Below are 8,202 nucleotides of genomic sequence, written 5' to 3'. Positions count from 1 at the left end.
GCCACTTTTCCTATACCTTGCCTTCGGACGTCCGGTGTTCTACGGACGTCCGGTCCCTCTCGGTTGCCTGGACGTCCGGCCACTTCCGGTCGTCCAGTGTTCCTTTACAGTATGATTTTTACGGATGTCCGGAACTCTCCGGACGTCCGGTACTTTCACAACAGAATCATTTTTACAGACTTCCGAACTCTCCGGTCGTCCGTGCTCCGGATGTCCGGCACATCTCGGACGTTCGTGTCCTATACACTGGGTCGTGGCTCACAGTTTCACAGCGGCCGGTCGTCCGACGACTGTCGGACGTCCGGACCTATTTGTGCCTCCGGACGTCTGATGTTCTCCGGACGTCCGACCCATCCTGTACACTTATGTTCCCCAAACGGTCACTTTTACTCACCTACTATATATATGCCTTTCCCTTCCATGGGATAAGGTTGACCATTCACTTTGAGCCTACCAAGAACACTCCTCACTCTCTCTCTCGTTCATCTACACCAAATCCTAGATTCCCAAGTGTTCTAGGAGCATTCGAGAGAGGTTCTCCAATCAAGTGATAGATCCACTCCTTCCCCTTCTTTGCACCAAAGGAATTCGTGACTTGAGCAAGTTTTGAGCTTTCCCCCATCGTTCTTGTTACTCTTGGAGGTTGGAGACTCCTAGGCGGTAGGAGTCATTCGGAGAGGAATCGTACGTTGTGATTACCCTCGGAAAAGTTTGTGAGGGTTTGGAGACCACCCCAAGGTCTACCACTAGTGGTTGAGAAACGCCTCCATGGTGTTATCTCAAAGGGAGAATAGGGTGAGCCTTTGTGGCGTTGGTGTGCCTTCGTGGTAACATCCACCTCTCTAACGGTGACTAGCTTCCCTCCAAGGAAGTGAACATCGGCATACATCCTCGTCTCCTGGAGTTGTGGTTATTCCTGACCCTAACTCTCTACTTGTGGTTACTTGTCTCTTTGCACCTACGTATATCATATTGTGCTTGTTAACTTGCATGCTTGTGTTACTTTCTTAGTATCTAGTACTCACTTGCAATTGTTAGGCTCACTTTCATATTCCGCACTATTGCCTAAAATTGCTAAGTAATAATTAAAATTTGTAGTTGTACCTATTCGCCCCCCCCCCCTCTAGGTCCATCTCGATCCTTTCAGTTTCAGCATCAGAGATAGAAGTTTCATTTTCATTATCAGGAGGTTTGTCTATTTCAGGTTTACTAGAAGCATGCAAAGTCCTATCATTTTTTTTCTTTTTCTTTTTAGAAGGACTAGGTGCACTAGTGTTATTTCTTTGTGAATCTTGTTCAATTCTTTTTGGATGTCCCTCAGGATAAAAGTGGTTCCTAAGTCATTTTACCTCCTCTAGTTGCACCTCTAACAGCAAAGTCATGTATGTTATGATTCATTTCATCAAGTAATTCTCTTTGTGATTTAGCAACTTGTTATAACTGGGTTTGAACCATAGAAGCATGTTTTCCAACACCTCTAACATCATTTGAGATTCTAAATAACAAGTCACTCAAGCGAGCAATCCTATCAGAATTATATTTCAATTGTTCATAACATTTGCATTAAAGTGATCTTGCTTTTTTAATGTAATTGTCAAACTCATAAAGGCATTGACTAGGATGTTTATTATGAGGATCATCACTATCATTGAATTTCATTAAAGATTTTACCTCTACCACCTTGGGTTGTGGTGGTTCTTCAAGACCATGTATTTCTTCGATAGGTGGTAAATTTTTAACATCCTCGGCCTTAATACCTTTTTCCTTCATAGATTTCTTTGCCTCTTGCATCTCTTCAGGACTGAGATATAATATACCCCTCTTCTTTGGAGTGGGTTTAGGCGGTGGTTCAGTAATAGTCCAATCATCATATTTTCTCAATATGTTCTTCAATAATGCTTCAGCTTGAGCAATAGTGTGTTCCCTGAAAACAGAACTAGCACAACTATCTAGGAAGTCCCTAGAAGCATCGGTTAGTCCATTATAGAAGATATCAAGTATTTCATTTTTCTTAAGAGGATGATCAGGCAAAGCATTAAGTAACTGGCAAAGCCTCCCCCAAGCTTGTGGGAGACTCTCTTCTTTAGTTTGAACAAAGTTAAATATTTCATGTAAGGCAGCTTGTTTCTTATGAGTAGGAAAATATTTTTCAGAGAAGTGATAAACCATATCCTGGGGACTACGCACACAACGAGGAGTAAGAGTATTGTACCAGGCTTTAGCATCACCCTTTAATGAGAAAGGAAATAGTTTGAGAATAAAGTAGTATCGAGTTTCTCAGCATGAGTAAAAAGGGTGGCTATATCATTCAACTTAGTAAGATGTGCCACAGCAGTTTCAGTTTCATAACCATTGAAAGGATTAGATTCAACCAAAGTAACTAACTCTGGGTCAACAGAGAATTCATAATCTTTATCAGCAATAGCAATAGGTGAAGTAGCAAACTTAGGATCACATTTCGTTCTAGCATTCAGAGATTTTTCTTTATACTTGTGTAATAATTTCTCTAGATCATCTCTATCCTTACAAGCAAGAATATCTCTAGTTGCCTCTTCACTCATAACGTAGCCTTCCGGTACCTTAGGAAATTCAAATCTAGGAGGGCTAGCTCTAGCAAGTGTTTCAGGGGTTTCAGTTTCAAGCTTATCATCAGATTCAACAACATCATGTTCTATTACTCTAGCAATTTGTTCATCAAGAAATACACCAAGTGGCACATCATCATTATCAAGCATGGTACTAGCATCATCATAAGCATCATTCATAGTAGAAGTAGCATTATCAATAACTTGCAACACGTCAGAATTAATAGCATGTGGTGGTGGTGTTGCAAGTTTACTCATAACAGAAGGTGAATCTAAAGCAAAACTGGATGGCAGTTCCTTACCTCGTCGTCTTTGAGGGAAATATCTTAGTCTTTGGATCCTTCAGATTCTTCATAGTGATAAATTGATAATAATCCCAAGTGACTAAACAAATATAGCTATGCTCCCCCGCAACGGCGCCAGAAAAAGGTCTTGATAACCCACAAGTATAGGGGATCGCAACAGTTTTCAAGGGTAAGTATTTAACCCAAATTTATAGATTCAATACAAGGGGGGCCAAAGAATATTTCAAGGTATTAGCAGCTGAGTTGTCAATTCAACCACACCTGGAGATTAATTATCTACAGCAAAGTGATCATTAGCAAAGTAGTTTGATAGTTTTGATAGTAGTGACAGCAGCAATGGTAACAGTAACAGTGATAGCAGTGATATTGTAGCAGTAACGATAGCAGTAGCAACAGTAGTAACTTAGCATAAACAATATATGATAAATTCGTAGGCATTGGATCAGTGACTTGTTGGATGATATTCATCATGTGACAGTTATAACCTAGGGAGATACGGTACTAGCTTCAGTTCATCGATATAATGTAGGCATGTATTCCATAAATAGTCAAACATGCTTTATTAAAAAAACTTGCATGACATCTTTTGTCCTACCCTCCCGTGGCAGCGGGGTCCATATTGGAAACTAAGGGATATTAAGGCCTTCTTTTAATAGAGAACCGGAACAAAGCATTAACACATAGTGAATACATGAACTCCTCAAACTACAGTCATCACCGAGAGTAGGCCTGGTTGTTGTCACTCTGGGGTTGTCGGATCATAACACGTAGTAGCTAACTATAACTTGCAAGATCGGATCTAACACATGGATATAATGATGAATTCATAAATGGTTCAGATCTGAAATCATGGCACCCGGGCCCAAAGTGACAAGCATTAAGCATAGCAAAGTCATAGCAACATCAATCTAAGAACACAGTGGATACTAGGGATCAGGCCCTAACAAAACTAACTCAATTACATGATGAATCTCATCCAACTCCTCACCGACCAGCAAGCTTACGAATGAATTACTCACTCCCATTGAGCATCATGGAATTGGCAATGGAGATGGGTTGGTGATGACGAAGAATGAAGATCCCCCTCTCCGGAGCCCCAAACGGACTCTAGATCTGCCCTCCCAAGGAAGAACAGGGCTTGGCGGCGGCTCCATCTCGTGGATCATGATAATTCTTTCTCCCTGATTTTTTTCTGGAATAATGTGATTTTATAGTGTCAGGGGGATCGTCAACGGGGCCACCAGGTGGGTTCAACCCATCTGGGCGCGCCAGGAGAGGGGGGCACGCGTTGGTGGGTTGTGCCCACCCAGGGGCCCCTCTCTGGTGGGTCTTGGCTCCAAAAATCCTCTTTTATTCCATAAAAATTCCTCTTTCGTTCCATTTTGAGAACTTTTATTTCTGCACAAAAACAACACCATGGTTGTTCTGCTAAAAACAGCGTTAATCCGGGGTTAGTTTCATTCAAATCATGCAAATTAGAGTCCAAAACAAGAGGAAAAATGTGAGACAAAGTTGATATATTGGAGACGTATCAAGGATCGGCCGTAGTCAAACTCGATTCAACTAAAGTTGGAGAAACAGACACCCGGCAGCCACCTTTGTGCAAAAGCACATCGGTAGAACCAGTCTCATGAACACGGTCATGTATTGTCGGTCTGAGCCGCTTCATCCAACAATTTGGCCGAATCAAAGTAAGACGTTGGTGGTAAGTAGTATGACTATTATCGCCCACAACTCTTTGTGTTCTACTCGTGCATATAACATCTACGCATAGACCTGGCTCGGATGCCACTGTTGGGGAACGCGGTAATTTAAAAAAAATCCTACGAGCACGCAAGATCTATCTAGGTGATGCATAGCAACGAGGGGAGAGTGTGTCCATGTACCCTCGTAGACCAAAAGCAGAAGCATTTCAATAACGCGGTTGATGCAGTCGAACGTCTTCGCGATCCAACCGATCCAAGTACCGAACGTACGGCACCTCCGCATTCAGCACATGTTCAGCTTGATGACGTCCCTCATACTCTTGATCCAGTTGAGGACGAGGGTGAGTTCCGTCAGCACGACGGCGTGGCGACGGTGATGATGATGCTAACGGCGCAGGGCTTCGCGTAAGCTCTATGATGGTATGATCGAGGTGTGTAAATGTGGAGGGGGCACCACACACGGTTGGTAGAGAAACTTGTGTGTTCTAGGGTGCCCCCTGCCCCCGTATATAAAGGAGCAAGGGGAAGGAAGGAGAGGGAGAGGGAGAGGATAGGGGGTCGCCCCCCCCCCCCTCCTAGTACAATTCGGACCCAAGGGGGAGGGACGCGTGTCATGCCCTGGTCGCCCCTCTCTCTCTCCACTAAGGCTCATGTGGCCCATTAGTTCCCCCGGGGGGTTCCGATAACCCTCCGGCACTCCGATTTTATCCGAAACTTCTCCGGAACACTTCCGGTGTCCAAATATAGCCGTCCAATATATTAATCTTTATATCTCAACCATTTCGAGACTCCTCGTCACGTCCATGATCTCATCCGGGACTCCAAACAAACTTCAGAGATCAAAAACACATAACTCGTAATACATATCGTCATCGAACGTTAAGCGTATGGACCCTGCGGGTTCGAGAACTATGTAGACATGACCGAGACACATCTCCGGTCAATAACCAATAGCGGAACCTGGATGCTCATATTGGCTCCTACATATTCTCTGAAGATCTTTATCGGTCAAACCGCATAACAACATACAGTGTTCCCTTTGTCATCAGTATGTTACTTGCCCGAGATTCGATCGTCGGTATCATCATACCTAGTTCAATCTCATTACCAACAAGTCTCTTTACTCGTTCCGTAATACTTCATCCCGCAACTAACTCATTAGTCACAATGCTTGCAAGGCTTATAGTGATGAGCATTACCGAGAGGGCCCAGAGATACCTCTCCGAAACACGGAGTGACAAATCCTAATCTCGATCTATGCCAACCCAACAAACACCTTCGGAGACACCTGTAGAGCATCTTTATAATCACCCATTTATGTTGTGACGTCTGATAGCACACAAGGTGTTCCTCCGGTATTCGTGAGTTGCATAATCTCATAGTCTGAGGAACATGTATAAGTCATGAAGAAAGCAGTAGCAATGAAACTGTAACGATCATAATGCTAAGCTAACGGATGGGTCATGTCCATCACATCATTCTCCTAATGATGTGATCCCGTTCATCAAATGACAACACATGTCTATGGTTAGGAAACATAACCATCTTTGATTAACGAGCTAGTCAAGTAGAGGCATACTAGGGACACTATGTTTTGTCTATGTATTCACACATGTACTAAGTTTCCGGTTAATACAATTCTAGCATGAATAATAAACATTTATCATGAAATGAGGAAATAAATAATAACTGTATTATTGCCTCTAGGGCGTGTTTCCTTCACTGACATGGGCCCAGTCCATGCTCACTTAGGCCCATAGGGCCCAACCCATGTGCTACACCTAGAGGCAGAGGGTGTGTGCATTATCTGCTCAGGGGCGCCGCCACAAACACAAGCGCGCGTGGGGCAAACACGGGTTTGTCTCTTGATTCAACATGAGACGGGGCCTGATGGGAAGGCGGTGGCAGGGACTCCTATTTATCCCTCTCGCGATTGTGGAGTAGCTAGCCTCTCACGGACACGAGGAGGCGGCATGCGAGTTGTGTGGCGAGGATGAGTGGGAGAACACGGTGTGGCCTGGTCAGAGGAAGATGGAGATGGTGCTGGTAGGTACTATTGCTACCGGAGGTTTCTGCTGGTGGTATGTGGCTAGGCTTCTGCTACTACTAAGTGGAAAGGGAAGGGGAGGCAACATTGAGGACACTGATGGAACTACTGCGGAGGTCTTAACCTTGCAAGTAATCTATCCCAGTGACAAGGCTTATTGTGTGTTATTGTCATTGAGAGTAAAAAGATAGTTGCCTAGTTGTCTCGGTAATGAATTGGGAGTAAATGGAAATATAGAATACACTATCAACATTATGTCATCTTACTTAATGCATTGCCGACAAAAAAAATCCCCCGCAAAAGAATCTTGCTTAACACAGTGCTTTGATTTTACTTGATACTTTGGGATGCATATTGGATAGTGGTTTCAGAGTGGAATATTAGCTATAGATGCAGTTGGATAATAGTCTATAGAGATATAAGGATGTAATGCCTATGTGCAATCATGACATGTATGATCAAATATAAACTGTGATTAATCAAAATGTAATTGTAATTTGTTCACCACGCATATGTTGCTTTGGAGAGATGCCACTGGTGAAATTATGGATCAGTGTCCTTTATTCCTAATAAATACAACCTCGTTTACTTTCTTTTATGTTCCTTGATATTACGAATTTTAATTTCCTTTGCAAACAAAAAATCATTTCCAATGACTAAATACATTAATTCTTGTAACTAGGAAACTAGTGAGATTAGCAATCGCACTAGACTAAGTTGGGGACCAAAAGAAGTTCTCTAGTTGTGCGCAAGACCGGTCATTGGCTTGTAGGGGGTATTCACGGATTTGATACCTTGGTTCTCAAATACCGACCGAGGATTCTTATGATACCACAAACCCTTGATATCCAGGGCCCAACAAATATTCATCTAATAGGCACATCATATTAGTTGGGGATGTTAGGAAGAAATCACATCCCAACAGGATTTCTATTGGAACTTAATTATAAGGAATATCCGCAGCAATTTTATTATTATTAGTCTAAGTATTCACGTTTCATACTACTAAATCCCATTTAAATATATTGCAGCCAATTCTCACATCAACGGTATCATCTATTATTATAACTAAATAGTTGACCACCACTACTTCTATTTCCGTCAACATACACATATGCCACATAGGCCTCAACATCATTAGGTACATTCAATCCTTTCATATTCCTTTTTCCAGGACATGCTATCAAGCACAGGCAAAGCCCCCACCATCACCATTTTTTCCAACAGCAAATCATTGCCCCCAAGAAAGAAGGTCATCATGAACTATAACATGCAAGCCAACCGGTTTACTACCATTGTATATGTCAGAGAATGTGAAGAGGCAATTTTATTCTTAGTAAATTTATTGCTATAAATTCTCACATGATGGCACATGGTATTAGCTGCTCCCTTCATTCACAAATATAAAATGTTTTAGATATTCAATATGGACTACATACGGACTGAAATGAGTAAACAAACACACTAAAACATGTCTATATACATCTGACTCAGAAAAAAAAAGTTAGAACATCTTATATTTGTGAACGGACGGAGTAGTTTATAAAAATAAACAGGTT

The sequence above is a fragment of the Triticum dicoccoides genome, chromosome 6B (genome assembly GCF_002162155.2).
Source record: "Triticum dicoccoides isolate Atlit2015 ecotype Zavitan chromosome 6B, WEW_v2.0, whole genome shotgun sequence".
NCBI lineage: Eukaryota > Viridiplantae > Streptophyta > Magnoliopsida > Poales > Poaceae > Triticum > Triticum dicoccoides.
Note: the sequence above shows the minus strand (reverse complement) of the source record.